This window comes from Taeniopygia guttata, chromosome 3, assembly GCF_048771995.1.
Source record: "Taeniopygia guttata chromosome 3, bTaeGut7.mat, whole genome shotgun sequence".
Classification (NCBI taxonomy): domain Eukaryota; kingdom Metazoa; phylum Chordata; class Aves; order Passeriformes; family Estrildidae; genus Taeniopygia; species Taeniopygia guttata.
In genome coordinates, this window is record NC_133027.1 from 17426313 (window position 1) to 17440734 (window position 14422).

Consider the following 14422-nt stretch of genomic DNA (forward strand, 5'->3'; position numbering starts at 1 on the left):
ACTCATTTTCTGCCTTGCTATCACACTGGATCCTTTTTATCCATTCAGTCAGAAAGTCAAGAGCAGCCAGCCCTAATGCTTTAGATAATTTTTAGGTTTTACACACGCCATTTGTTAATACTGAATTTGAAAGGATGGCAGTGATTTTTATTGCTCTTCCTGACAAAAATTGTAGAAAGTATTATTTCCTATAAATGTTTTGGACATGAAGGAAACATGGTTTTAAAAGTATTCTTTCACTTATTAAATAATGTATATCCAAAAGTAAAAGTGTTTCCTGTATTGCAGATCAGCACACTATGAAAAGTAAATGCAACATATCATTCATAAGTTTATGGTGCTTTGCAGATATTTTCCTATTGTGAACAGTTCATTCAGACACTTAATGAGTTAATGTTAGTTAGTAAATGTAGTCACCCCAATAGTAACTATTTGCTTGCTTAATGTTTTTTAACTTTTATGATTCTGTGTTAATGAGAGAGATGTATTTTACATATTTAACTAATACTTTCAGTGGTGCCCACTACTGTAATAATCAAAAAGGCTTTTTAGCTTTGCAGTTACAGATATGCCCTTCTTATTCAGGAAATGTATTCTTCCCTGGCCATTCCTTAAGTTGACAATGTAGACAAAATTTCAGTCATTGGTGACATTTGAAAATGTATTGAATGTAAAAATATTGGTATGCATTTCAATATGCTCTTGATAACAAATCACACTTTAGTGAGAATACCATGAAGAGACCTTGGTATATTCCCTGCTCTACACTGATATGCGGTGTAAGTTTTACCAATATAGTAAATTATTTATTAGAGGAATTTTACACTTGAAGAACTTGTTCTGTTTCCCCCAGGGGAATAAGTAATATTAAAATAAATGCTAGGCTTATATGACAGGATACACATTAGGTAGTTTTGCCTCTTTTGATGGCATTGATTTGGATAGTGGAAAAATGTCTTCTGATGCAGAGGAGATGTTTGAGATCATCCCCTCCTGTCTAACTCATATCAAAAGTAATTTTAACAACATTTAGATTTTTTTTTTCTCTCAGAAGCTTTGCAAACAAATTGTTGACAATTTGTTTAAATACATGGTCAAATGTGTCTTCACATTTGCATAAAAATGTGTAACTTGCTTACATGTGAACTTTCACATGTTCAACTTTATAAGTTGGCCTTGAAAGACATTTAAAAGCACAAATTACTATAATTTAGGCTTTCATTTCCCTTATCTTTAATTCTTTCACTTTGTAATTCTAATTGAATTCTGAAATCAGGCTTGAGAATTTGATTTTCATTGGAAAATTTGAAATACTACCATCTATGTAGAAAAGTGATCAGTGTTAGAAAAACAGATGGAAATAAATTTAAAGATTTTAATATGATGCAGACTATGTATTAAAAAATACACATTAGTTCTGTGCTGATTCATCACAGCATTTCACTACATGATTGACCTTCATGTATTTATTTAGGTCCAATAATACTCTGAACTGCACTTGGTGTATTTTTAAATTTTCCTGTTTAAAAATCAATTTATAAGTATTTCAGTAAGTATTTAAATGCTACTCTGAATAAGTAAGCAGGCACTCTAGGGAATTGAGCCTACTCTCATAAGATTACCAGGTCTGTCTGCATCACAGTTAGTTTGCGCTGTCCATCTTCATCCTCAGAGTCTTGGTGGAAAAGGATTGCAGTGGAAAAATCTCTGCTCAGAACATGTTCCATCTGTGCCTGGAAGGCTTTGCCACAATTCCTGAAGGGAGCTAACCCTGTGTGCAGAGCTTGGCAGAGGTTCTACTTGCTTGTGACCCAGGCTGCAGCTGCTCTATACTACATCTGACTGGATTTTTGACATGTTTGCCGTTCTAATCTTGATATTTTGCAAACACCATGAAATCCAGGCATCCACAAAGTCTCCCTGCAAAGTTACAATAACAATACTGCAACACTTGTTTATTATGGTCAAAGCTAAATAAAAAAAAAAAAAAGATTTCTTAAAAACTTGTTTCAGAATGGGCTTTTTGTAGTTTTTTTACAAAATCTAACCACTAAATCTATCCATTTCCATCACATTAAATATTTAAACCACAATTTTGCTCAGTTTAGGTATACAAATGTGCAAAAGCAAATATTGCCACTTTATCCTCATTTGTGCATTAGCTGTGTGTCCAGTGACTTAGACCTGGTTTTGGTTGTAGGTGGTTTTAGATTTTCTGAACCCATGTACATATCCATATAAACATTGCATAAATTTTGAACTGAAAAACTGTGTGACTTCAGACTGAGGTCTGAGGTAGGGCTACTTCTGGAGGAAGGTTTTTGTCTTGCTAGTGACTCAGTCCAGCACCTTATTCCGAACAAACCTCTTGGCAAAAGAGACCTCTGCACAATCTTCTTCCTTCCTTTTGTTCTCTAAGGGGAAGGTACCCCATGCTGGATTTTCATTCAGGTTTCACTATAATATGTCATATGAATAGATAGCTGGGGTCCATGCTTTAGCCAAATTAGACTTGAAAACAGGGACAGTGTAATCTGAAACAAACAAATAGAGAAAATGGGGTGCCTAGAGACTGGTAATCAGAAAGTTCAACACTGCTTATTAAAGGTGCAACAATTACTACAATAAGTTAAGGAGTATTTGCCTATGCATCTTTTGCCTTTCTCTGTGTTTTTCAGCTCTCTTTACATCTTTTCTTTGTACCTTCTTTTGTCCAGTGGTGTTGACTATTTCTGGAGAATCTGCTGATGTGTCTTACTGTGACAAAGGTGTCAAAATGCTACAATAGTAATTAGGTAGTTACTCTTAAAATCCCAGACCTCAGCTGTGTTCTAGATCAGTTAGAAGAGAACATTCAAAATGTATTGGATGAAAAATAGTGTAAGATGGGTAATATAGCATTATTCAAAGATGTTGTAATAAGTTATTCAATTTAAGAATTTAAAATATGGAACTTTATTCTTTCCTGCCTTGGTTACACATTCAAAGGAATAGGTTTACCTCAATGCAGAAGTAGTTATGCCTCCAACCACCCGTATGTTAAGGTGAGAGAAGACCCCTAAAAGTGGATAGCTACAGTATTCCTAAATTTGCCTTTCCTGGTTCAGATTATAATACATTGTCAGTGAATTTAATTTTTATTATTCCAAAATATATATTTTTTAAAAAGTGTTATTTTTCAACAGATCCATAAACTAAGTGTTGATGTATGGTAAAATTAAAATACCATTGTTAGTTACACTGTGATTGTGATATTTTAATAATTACTTATTTCTAATTTGTCTCAGCAGTGCTGCAGAAGCAGCATGCTGTTATGTTTTAAAGGTGTTTTTAACTTGCCTATAAATGTTCTTTTCTAATTTGTGTCTTTAAAACTGATTAAACTGTAGTTTAAAAAAAGTGAACTTGTTTTAAATTCTTTGCTGTCTATCTTTAGTGAGTGGTGAAGAACAAAATTATTTTAATGCAGTTTCTCCTTTTAGATTGCTAAATATACATTGCATGCATTTACACTTATTTGGAATGTTCTAGTTCAAAATTGCATTTATTTGGTTTGTTTTCTAGAGCTTATACACAAGTATATGTATATAATTATTTTTCAGTAGAGCTAGTGACCAGAATTATGAGTCTAGCCTCTTGTTAGTTAGGAAAGGTGCTTAAGCAATTTAAACCCTCCCTCTCAGAGCATGTTGCTACCCAATGAGTGCTACTTCTGGATATGACAACTGGGGTGTTTTTAGCTTGAGAAATGGAAACCTCATAACTGAGAAATCAAATTCAGTGCTTTGCAGAAGCTGTTGCTTTAATTGCTGGTTCCAAAGCAGGACTAAATGTGTACCATATGTGCACATTTTTTTTCTGTTTGAAACTCAGCTACCAGGACTCTGATAAGGCAGTTTCTGTTGGCTGGTGACAGTATGTCAAAGCTGGCTGAGACTCCTGGACCTGCAGGTTTTTACCTTGTAAACTTAGATTGTTGGAGAAGATAAGAGATATTAGGTGTCCCTACTAAAGAGGGGCTGTTTCCATCACTTCCTGTCTCACACTGAATCATTTTCTCTCTGTGTTTAGAATTCTCTTTTAGCAAGTGGTATCACAGGAGATGAAAATACTTGCCATTCCAACACAAGGGACTACAGACGCAGTTTTAGAAGCTCTGGTGTTGTCATTTTAACCAGAAGTTAGACTGCAATGGAAATTGCCTTCTCAAATACGCATTCACAACAGTCAGTCAGGAGTATGAAGTGTCCTCATGAACTCAACACTTGCATTTAGTGAAAATCGAATTTGAAGATATTAAAATAAAACACAGCTTTCTGCTACTAAGTGTTGTAAATTGTTAAGTTGCTGCCCAGAAGGAGTCATAACAGAGGATCCTGGAGCCAGCAGATATTTTCTTGTGCCTGTAATTAACTTAGTTCCATCTCAGTAACTTCCTGATAACATGCAGGATGTTTCAGTATAGAGTACAGACATAGTTCTAGAAGGAGATGTCTTCAACCTAATTACTAGGTGAGAGTTGGAGATCTGTCCAGAGTTTGGCAGTACATCTTACAGCTCTTCCTAAGGTGGTCATATATAATAGCAAAGGAGTTATTTCTCCATGTGGGCTGCACATGATTTTTCCAAACTGAATAAATAACAATTGCACCATGTTTCACTGCATATGTGAATTAGTCACTGGTGGGAAAGTGTTGCTCTTAATCTAAGCATAGGGTAAAATTTAGAAGAGCACAAGGATGTTAGTAGCTGGATCCATCTGTAGCAAAAGTGCGTGATATTGAGGGACTATACAGAAAACTGCCTTATCTGCCTCCACATTCACAGTGTTTGTACAGTTCCTATTGATGCAGAAGGGAAGGAGCTACTGTTTCTGACTGAAATTTGTAACTACATGGTGAGAACACAGCTAACACCTGATGGGTGGGAACACTGTGATATGGGAATAAGGATTTGGGTGATGGGAGATTATGAAGTGAGATACTAATACACATTTCTGTATGAAGTGTGAAAAAAGGGTAATCTCTTGAAAATGTTTAAAAATCTGTAAACCTTAAGAGGCTAACACAGGCAGTCTTGTCAGACTGGTTTCTCTTAGGTGCACAAGATTATATGGGTGCCTGAAGCATCAGGACCACTCTTCCTTGAGTAGTGGCCCCTATGCATATTTCAGGTGGTGCAGAGAGCCCTTTTCGGCCCCACATTAACTGCAGGGACTCATCCTCCATTTGTTCACATTCCTTTTCTGCAAATTAGTGTAAAGAAGGAGAATGTGGTTTATGTGTTTAATTTTTCCCAGTTTTTAACCTGAACCAATGTTTTGGTGCAAGATTAAATGGATTTAGCTTTTGAATATCACTGCTTGTGCCTTTGCTTTGTATTAACAACTTTAGAGCAGGTAAGGAAGCTGTATATTTTATCAGGACTTTAAGGTCACTGGAGAATTCATGCTTAAAAAATGGCACAGCCCTTGCTGCATGGTTTCTGGTTTATAAGTATTTGGGGTATAGAGGAAGCCCTATCCTCTTTTCTTTAAGAAGGAAAGAGTCATGGCTCTTTACTGAGATTGAAGATCTCAGTGTTGTAAAGAATTATATGATTGCTTTGACCCTTGAAATTCAGTAACCTTAGAAATATGCAGTACTGTGGGTACTATGCTCCTTTCCCTGGCTGGTTTGTTGCCATCGTTGGTTTAGGCAAGGTTCTTTGATCTCCTGGAGAGATGTCATTGCTGTAGTCATCAGAGATCATCTCTCATCCAGTTGTCCAGATGAATTAAACACATCCCTTATGGATTTGGACTGTGCTGAAGATGGAAATTTTAAAAATACCCATGAAGCTACTTGGACATCTGGGCTGTGGGGAGTCTGCAAGAAGTTGGTGGGTCTCAAGGCATGTGGTGGTATTGCAAAATGTGCATTATGTCAAAATTATCTTAAATCAGGATGTACTTGATATTTGGTCTTTATATACTTTCAAGTCTGCTCAGCAAGAAAGGAGACATAATCAGTAGAAGAAATAGCAGCTAGTATCCCTTAATCAGGACATCCTGGAGCTAACAAGTAAATAAAGATGTTGATGTATGTCTATGTATATGTTGCCACTTTGGCAAAAGACTCAAGGTCCATGGATCCTGTAGTTGGTCTATCTTCATTATTATACTAAAAATCACTCATGAAGTTCAGAAAGACCCTGCCCAGGTGAAGACCCTTCCCCAGAGCATGCACAGAAGTCAGCTGGGATTATTTAACTTGTATGAAAATGACAACCCAGCCATAAAGGAGGAGCTGCACTTGGGAGGTTACGGACACAACTTCTGTGTATAAATCACAGAAGCACAAAATATTCTGAGTTGGAAGGGACCCATCGGAATTATCAAGTCCAACTCCTGGCCATGCACAGTACAACCCCAAGAGTCACACCAGGGGCCTGAGAGCATTGTCCAAACCCTTCTTGAACTCTGTCAGCCTTGGTGCTGACAACTTCTCCGGAGAGCCGGTTCCAGTGCTAACCAGTCTCGGGCTGAAGAACATTTTTCTAACATTCAGCCTCAACTTCCCAACTCACCTGTTGCTGTTCCCTCAGGTCCTGTCCCTGGTCACCACAGAGAAGAGAGAGATCGGTGCCTGCCCCTCCTCTTTTCCCACACCTGAAGCTGTAACTGCAATGAGGCCTCTCCTCACTCTCTTCGCCAGACTGAGTAAGACAAGTGATCTCAGCCACTCCTCGTATTTCCTCGGCTCAAGGCCCTTCACACAATCTTCTCTGCCCTTCTTTGGACACTCTCTGACAGCTCAATGTCTTTCTTATATTGTGGTGCCCAAAACTGCCCCCAGGGCTCAATGTGAGATACCTTTCCGCGGCGCTGCTTTCCAGCCTCTCGTTCCCCAGTCCGTCCGTACACCAGGCACCAATTGTTTACTACCTTTTCCCTGTTTCTATCAGAAAGCAGCCGTGGCCCTGCAGGGCGGTGCCACCCCCTGGGCGGCCCAGCGCTGAGCTGCGGCTCAGCCGTGCCCGCTCTGTGCCGCCCCGCGCCGGGCCGGCGCTGCCGCGGCGCTCCCGGGCAGGGCGGTGCCGGTGCCCGCTGCTGCCGCGGCGCTCCCGGGCAGGGCGGGCCGGTGCCAGTGCCCGCTGCTGCCGCCGCTCGCTGCGCTGGGCGCGGCCGGAGCCGGGCGGAGCCGCCCCGCGCGTCACGGCCGGGCGGGCGGAGTGCCGTGTGGAAGATGGCGGGCGCCGCCGGGCCCAGCTGAGCGGCGCTCGGAGCCGCCGCCTCCCCCCGTGCCACGCTCCTGCTGGGCCCGGGCAGCCGCCGCAGGGGCCGAGTGCGCCCGGCCGTGGAGTGAGTAGCGGCGGGGCGGCGGGGGGCACGGGCCGGCCGCGGAAGGGCAGGGGAAGGGCACGGGCTGTGGGGGAGGCGGCGCTCCGCTGCCAAACAAAGGCCGCCGGGGGCCGCTCGGGGCGGGTCCCGGGGAAGCGCTGGGCTCGGGCGGTTCGTGGCCGCTGCACCTCGCGGGCCCGGTCCCCTCACGTCCCGGTCCCCTCAGTGCCGGGCCGCGGGTCGGGAGCGGCGGCGCGCCCGCTCCGCTCTGCCCCGGGCATCCCGGGGCTCCGGCGGTGCCGTGTGCGGGCGGAGCGGGCTCGGTGTGCGGGGACACCGCCCCGCGGGTGAAGCGTCCCGCGGGTGCCGCGGGCACGGCCTGGGCTCCCTGTCACCCCTGCCCCGGGGTGGAGCAGCCTCTTGTACCGTGTTTCTCTCTTGTTGACTCGGAAAGGTAGATAAGGGTTTGACTCGCCCGGAAAGTTTTTGGCCTCTAGTTTCGATGGTAAAGAAGAGCAGAATGACTGAGGATGGGAAGGACCTCCCCAGGTCATAGGGTCCAGTTCTTCTCCTCTAATAGGGACAACAAGAATGGATCTCGCGTACCGTGCCCAGAGGGCTTTGGTGTGTCTCAAGGAGACTCGGCAATCTCTCTGGGTAACTTGTGCCAGTGCTGGGTCACCCTCTCAATAACAAAGCGTTTCCTGATGTTCAGACAGAGACTGCTTTGAATGCAGAGAAGGGTCTGGGGCACAGATCCTGTGAGGAGAGGCCGAGGGAATGCCAGGGGTGTTTAGCCTGGAAGAGGAGACTCAGGGGTGACCTTATCACTTTCTACAGCTATCTGAAAGTAGCCAAGTGGGGATCAGCTTCTTCTTCCAGGTAACAAGTGATAGGACAAGAGAATGTAGCCTCAAGGTGTATGGGAGGACTTTTGTCTTGGATATTTGGCTTCTCAGAATGAGTGGTTAGACATTGCAATGGAGTGCCCAGGGAGATGCTGGAGTCACTGACCCTGGAGGTGGTTAAGGAAAGACCACTTAGTGCCATGGTCTAGGTGACATAGTGGTGTTCAGCTGCAGGTTAGACTCAGTGATTTCTCAGAGGTATTTTCCAGTTTAATTGGTTCTGTGTTTCAGTTTCTACCCATTGCCTCAGGTCATGCCATAGGACATCACTGGAAGAGTAGCAAAATGTCTTAAAGGTCCTTGCCACTTTGCATATATACTTAAAAATTGGTTGGAAAAGTGATTATTTCCTCTCTATAACTTTGGGTAAAGGATTAATGGTAGAATAATACAGTAATATGTCTTTTGCTGGAAAAGTGTTTGAATCGTTACCTGATTAATTACCTGACACTCCCCCCCCCCCCGCCATCAAATAGTAAAGAAATGGATAGAAAAACAGAAGATCGTAATGTGTAAGAAAACCCATCTTTTGTCTAATGGATAGGCATCTGTTCTTTGTTCTGCCACAGTGTTTATTTAAAATAAATTGGTTATTAGGTAATTAATATCTGCTTGAAATTCTGTGTGACCACAGCTTCTGAAATGGTGCCATATTAGTTTAAAGTTCTATATCACACCATTCACTCTTTTTAAGTGGAAGCACTCCAAAAGTTAGATTTTTTTGTCATATAACTTGTTTCTGTGACTAACAAAGCTTTGATTTTATGATACAGAGAAACGTGTTGGCCATATGAGATTGTAAGGTGCCATTGCAGAGTTTCTTGTGCTTTTGTGTATTTTATATAGATTTTGACAATAGTTTTGTGTTGGTTGGTATAATTTTAAGAAACCCCTTAATATTGGAAACTTACTGTTTGCTTTCTTTGATCTGATGTATTTAAAACCTGAAATTGTGATTTGTAGGACAGAGCACCTTGTATTTTGTTTAGGAATTGAATTTTGTCTTAGAATTCAGATGTTCTTGGCAATATGTTACTGTTCATTGACCATATTTAAATTTTGTCTCGAAGGTGGACAGATTTCTCTGATAAAATATAAATCCTGATGTCAGCTACTTCACACATTATTTTAACTGATTTTTTTAACCAGGGTGGAACATAGACATGTCTGATAGTTGCTATCATCTGACAACCAGCCCTGCATTTTAAATATCAATTTACATTTTTGCAGTCTTTTATATGTAATCCCCAGCCTCTTTTGTTTTATTAAAATGAACAAAAAACCCATCACTACAATATTTGGAAATGGCTGTTGCCTTGAGTGCATAAGGTAGAAAATAAGGATTTGTGTATTTCCAATTTCCTCTACTTCTTACTGTGTGCCGTTTTGATGGTTACTGTAGAGACCTTTTGTGCAATTTTTTTTAGTTATATTGGTTTCTGATTTCAAAAGAACAATGTGTGTCTAGCTGTAGTTCACTTTTTGTGTCTTTTGATATTTTAGAATTACACAATTTTGTTCTTTGTGATAAAGTAACAAAAAATAAGGTAATTTAAAAAAATCTTCTCACCCGGATAACAGAAATGTGGTTAAGAGAAGTAGAATAAATATTCCCAGATAAATGGGGAAAAGCAGAAATGCAGCATAAGGTCATTAGTCACACTGGAATTTCAGACGCTGGAGAAGAAGTGTGGGTGTAGACTACTTATGGAAACTTAGATTTGTTATTTCTCTCTGACTCTGGATACCAGAAATTAATATTTTTAGAGACTCATTTCAGCTGTTCTGAAAATTTCTTCTTTAAACAGATTCCTGGTTGACTCAGTCCCAATAGAAAGAATATTTTAAGATATTTGCCGCTTTGTGTGATGCCTGACTTTTCATGTGTAGGAAATATATCAGTTTAGGAAGGGATTACAATAAGGTGTCATAAAGGCTGGGCAATGCTTGTGTTAGTAAGATTCTGTGTACTGTAAGTAAAGGTGATGTTTCAGCATGTTTTTAATTTCTTTACATCATCATAAAGCATAAAAATGTGTGAGAATATGAAACTGGCTTATGTTAGTTTTTTATAGTAAATTTCATGTGTGCAATTCTTATGTTTCACGTTCTTTTAATTCTAATTTGAAAAGATGGCACTTCCAGTTCTTAAGGGTGAAATGCTGTGCATTTACACATTTGATTTGTACGTGCTCAGATTTCAGCAGCATAGTAATTATTTCCTTTTATAGTTAGCTGAAAGATCTGCCACAGTGTTGCATGTTGGGAAGGTGGCTTTTGTGTCTGGAAAAGGAAGGAGACATTCAAAAGTAGGCAACAGTTTTTTCATTGTATGATGAAAAGTACGAATTTAATGTCATTACTATCTTGACTTTATTTTTTTTGTTTTCAACAGGTATTCTCAATAATGCTAGAGTTGTTGACCAGTTTTGATATTTATTCATAAAAGGTTGCTGTTTGTACAATTAAAAAAAAATGCGGAAGATCTATGTAAAATTTGTTAGAAATTTTCTGCTAGAATTTTTGCTAGAAAATAGTTGGAAAATCTAGTGAGTAATATTTCTTATATAGTTAGGAATTCATTAGAGGTTCTGAGAATACATAAAATAGCTGCAGATTTGGGTTATCAGGACCTCTGCTGTCAATACTGCTGTTGTTGAGACAAACTGGTTTTTTTTGTTTTTTTTAATTGACAAATTTTTGCAGTCTTTCCAAAACAGTGATAATGTTTGTCTGCTTCAGCTCAGGATACAAGAGCCTTACAAAACCAGGTTAATCCCTGTGCAAACACTGCCTTCACCTGAGCATTTGTGCACTTTATATGATTTCATAGTTCTTGGTGTGTTGTTAGTTTTGTAAAATAGCAGGATTTGCTGCCCAAGGGCATTGTGAGATTTCCAAGCTTGAAAGTTTGGATTGTGAATGAAGAGGAGGTTTTTTGCACTGGAAATTAGCTCACTTAGGTGGGAGAGAAAAAACCCATTTATCCTTATTGGAAAGGGGTTTGGTTTCCAAATAGAATCCTGGTTTTAACTGAAATTTTTGTTATAGGTTGTGCAAATATTTCTGCTGTGTCAAAGAAAGTAAATGTGTTAATTGAGCAATTAAGGACCACTTATGTATAGGATGTTCTTGACTGATACTGGTTTTGCACTTGTATTTATGAAATTTGGCAGGGATGAAGTTCTCATCCTTTAATTTGGTCAAGCGTAAGACTTAGTTTTCTTTTTTTTTTTTTTCCAGAGTTGTTTGAAAACCGTATGGATATATATTTCAGGAGCTTTTTTCATTAGAGGGACCAGAGCAGAATTACTTCTCTAGCCAGCAACTATTCCTCAGAGTCTTGCTTCAGTTTTTATGATTATTTAAAAGAAAATCTGAAGCATTGGAAGAAATCACACTTTAGTGATAAGCACACCTTTGAGTACAATGCCTAATTTTCATAAAATAATAACATACATTTTGTTTAATAAAAAGGTGGACTGTGACTGTGTTCAGCTGATGTTGAGTTGCTTTGTTCTTGGTGGGAAAGAAATAAAGCAAAGTTTCCAAAAGCCTTAATATCACTATTTTTAAATTTATCTTTGTTTCTGGAGTGGTGAGGAGAGTTTTGTTTGTTTGTTGGTGGTTGTTGTCCCTAAACTGTGCTTTCCTAATTCCCTCCAGTGATGTTAATCTTTAGGATGCTCTAAGCTTGCCTGAAAAAGGGAAAATAAAAGCATGAGGATTTAAAATGCATAATTATAGCATTTGATCTTGTGATTCTTGTTTTTATAGACTATTATTAATTCTTAAAAGGGGATGTTATGTGACAGTGAAACATAGGGGACAAGAAATATTAATATTCTTGGATATGTTACACTGGTGCAAATATTTTATGATTTATAGAAGTAACATTACCATGGACTTTATAAACACATCTCTAGACATGTTCATTGGCATCAGGTATTTTGCTGTCAGTTAGAGGTCTAAGCTGTCCCTAAGGATTCAGCTCTGCTTGAAGGCAGAAGCTGCACTGTTGCCAACTGGGATTTCTGAAGCAAGCAGGATGCTTATCTACAGTGCAGCAGGGCTGCCTCTGCCTTTTGGAAATATGCCCACAGGGAACATCAAGGGAGAAATCTTACTTTGAGGAAAAAGCAATACTCAATACTGTCTTTTCACACTAGCTAAGAATTAATTAGTGAAGTTTTGATAGCAACTGCAGAGTATAAATCATTTGGGGAGACATTTTTAGTCATGTTTTGGGGATGTTCTTAATACAGTTCTCAATTTATTATTTGGTATGGAAAATAGCATGGGGATTGATGGTACAGCTAAAGAAGAGAAGCTGGGAGATAGCACAGGAAAAGCAAAAAATGCCTGTGGTGGCAGTGGAGCTAGCAGCTAATGACATTTCATGGATTTCTTTTGTCATATATAGAAAATAAGGGAGGAATACAGGTGTATGTGAATATCTAATGTAATTTTAAGTGCTTGAGAATATCTGAGACACCTGCATAGGGCTGTAAGATGCTGCTGAAAGCTGTAAGGGAGGTGGGCTGTCCTGGACTGGCAGCTGGATGCCAGGCAACATGCTAACTTTCCTGGTATTTTTAGTGTCTGAAATGGCAGTAGGAGCCACTGTGTCTGCACTGAGTCAGTAAAGTTGCCGTTTCTTTTCAAACCTTTCGTAGTTTGGGTGATTAGTGGGTTTTCTGTTTTTAAGTTTGCAACCTCTCAGTTGGCTCTTCCTACTGAAAAAAAAATGCAGACAAACATATCCCACCACTGTTGTGCTGCTCGCTCCCTTTGATGGTAATTTAACTGTACAGTAAACGTGACAGCCCTTTTGTGTTCTCAGTTTATTTATAGCTTTCTTGTGGGACAGACTGGCTGCTTGTGCTTGGACAGTGCCTAGGAAAACTGCTGCTGGGCTTTATGTATCAAGTCTAGATGGTTTTTTTTTTCTGTTTTTTTTTTTTTTTTTTTTTAACTGATTTTAGGTGTGGGTTTTAAACAGTGTCTGTAGTTTCTTTTGTCACTAGACATTCATGTGCACCTGAATTTCATTTGCACATACAGAGATCTGCTGTCATCTTAACTGAGGTGTTACCTGGCCTTATTTTGAACAAGACATTTCTGTATGTGGGTCATCTGATGGTTGCAGTACTGTAGGTGAGCTCAGGTAGTATCTAACATACCCTGACAACAGTGTGTATGGCTATATGTACTTAACTTGGTAAAGGTGAAACTATGGTGTTACAGACTATGTAAGCAATTTAAAGTGGAACTGGATTATTTGATTTAACTCTCCAAATCTAAACTAACTTCTCTGTGCTAAGCACAGTTCTTGCTGACTTCCTCTCATCTCCTTTTTTTTCCACTTCAGATGGAAGCACAGAAAAATTCATTGTCTGCTTTGATTTGAGAATAAAAGTAAGAATATTTGCTTTGGAAAGCCACTAGTCTTTGGCTTCTCCCTGGGAGAGAATAGCCTAAGAGGTAGGCTTTAGCCAAGACTAAACTGGAGGTTTTCCTCTGCTGTTACAGGAAAAAGCCAGAGAGCATGATTATGTCAGCCACTGGTGAAGAGAAAGGTATGAAAGGGTGGTAGAGTCTTGTATTTAGGCCCGTGACCTATTCTGCATCCAGTGAAACTTTATTTAGGTGCAGTGATTGACTCAGTTTCTGTCACTATGTGTGTATAAATTTGGCACAGTAGTACTACTGGTGCTGTCAACTTTTACTGGGCATAGCTTTTTTGGAAGTCTGAAATGGTTCTTAGTGGTCTGCCTCAAGAAAGAAGAACCTGCTATCTTATTAGAGGTTAAAAACATAATCAGTTAACAGAAGCCATGTTATGTTTGACTGTCGAGTTAACAACGTGCCATCACATGCAGGCATGTCTGCATAAAGTTGGTGATAACTGATTTAATAAATCATGTTTCTCAAGAGTTCCATATGGCTGCAGTTTAGATAGCATCACTGTATTTTGTAATGCTGATTAGTCTCAATGCTCTGCTTATACACATCAAGGATAAGGGTTATATTGTAAAGAATTAGTATATATAAAAGTATGTAGCATACAGATTCATATAATGTTGCATATTAATATGTGCATTCCATATATGCATTCCATTTATTTAGACAACACATAACAGTTAGAATAATTTCTTTAATTGTCTAAGAACTAGGGAGAGTTAAGACTTTT

The 14422-nt window shown here is 39.6% G+C and overlaps 1 protein-coding gene across 3 annotated transcripts in view; it reads left to right on the top strand.

The window, feature by feature from the left end:
* The first annotated feature begins 7188 nt into the window (after positions 1-7188).
* KIDINS220 (kinase D interacting substrate 220) overlaps positions 7189-14422 on the top strand; it is a 74131-nt gene continuing 66897 nt past the window's right edge. For 2 of the 3 annotated variants that reach the window (XM_030270076.4, XM_072926379.1), the window contains exon 1: positions 7205-7342. The gene's annotated coding sequence lies outside the window, so the exon portion shown is untranslated. Of the gene's footprint in view, positions 7343-14422 lie in introns of all 3 variants that reach the window. The other variant, XM_072926380.1, reaches the window with a different exon arrangement.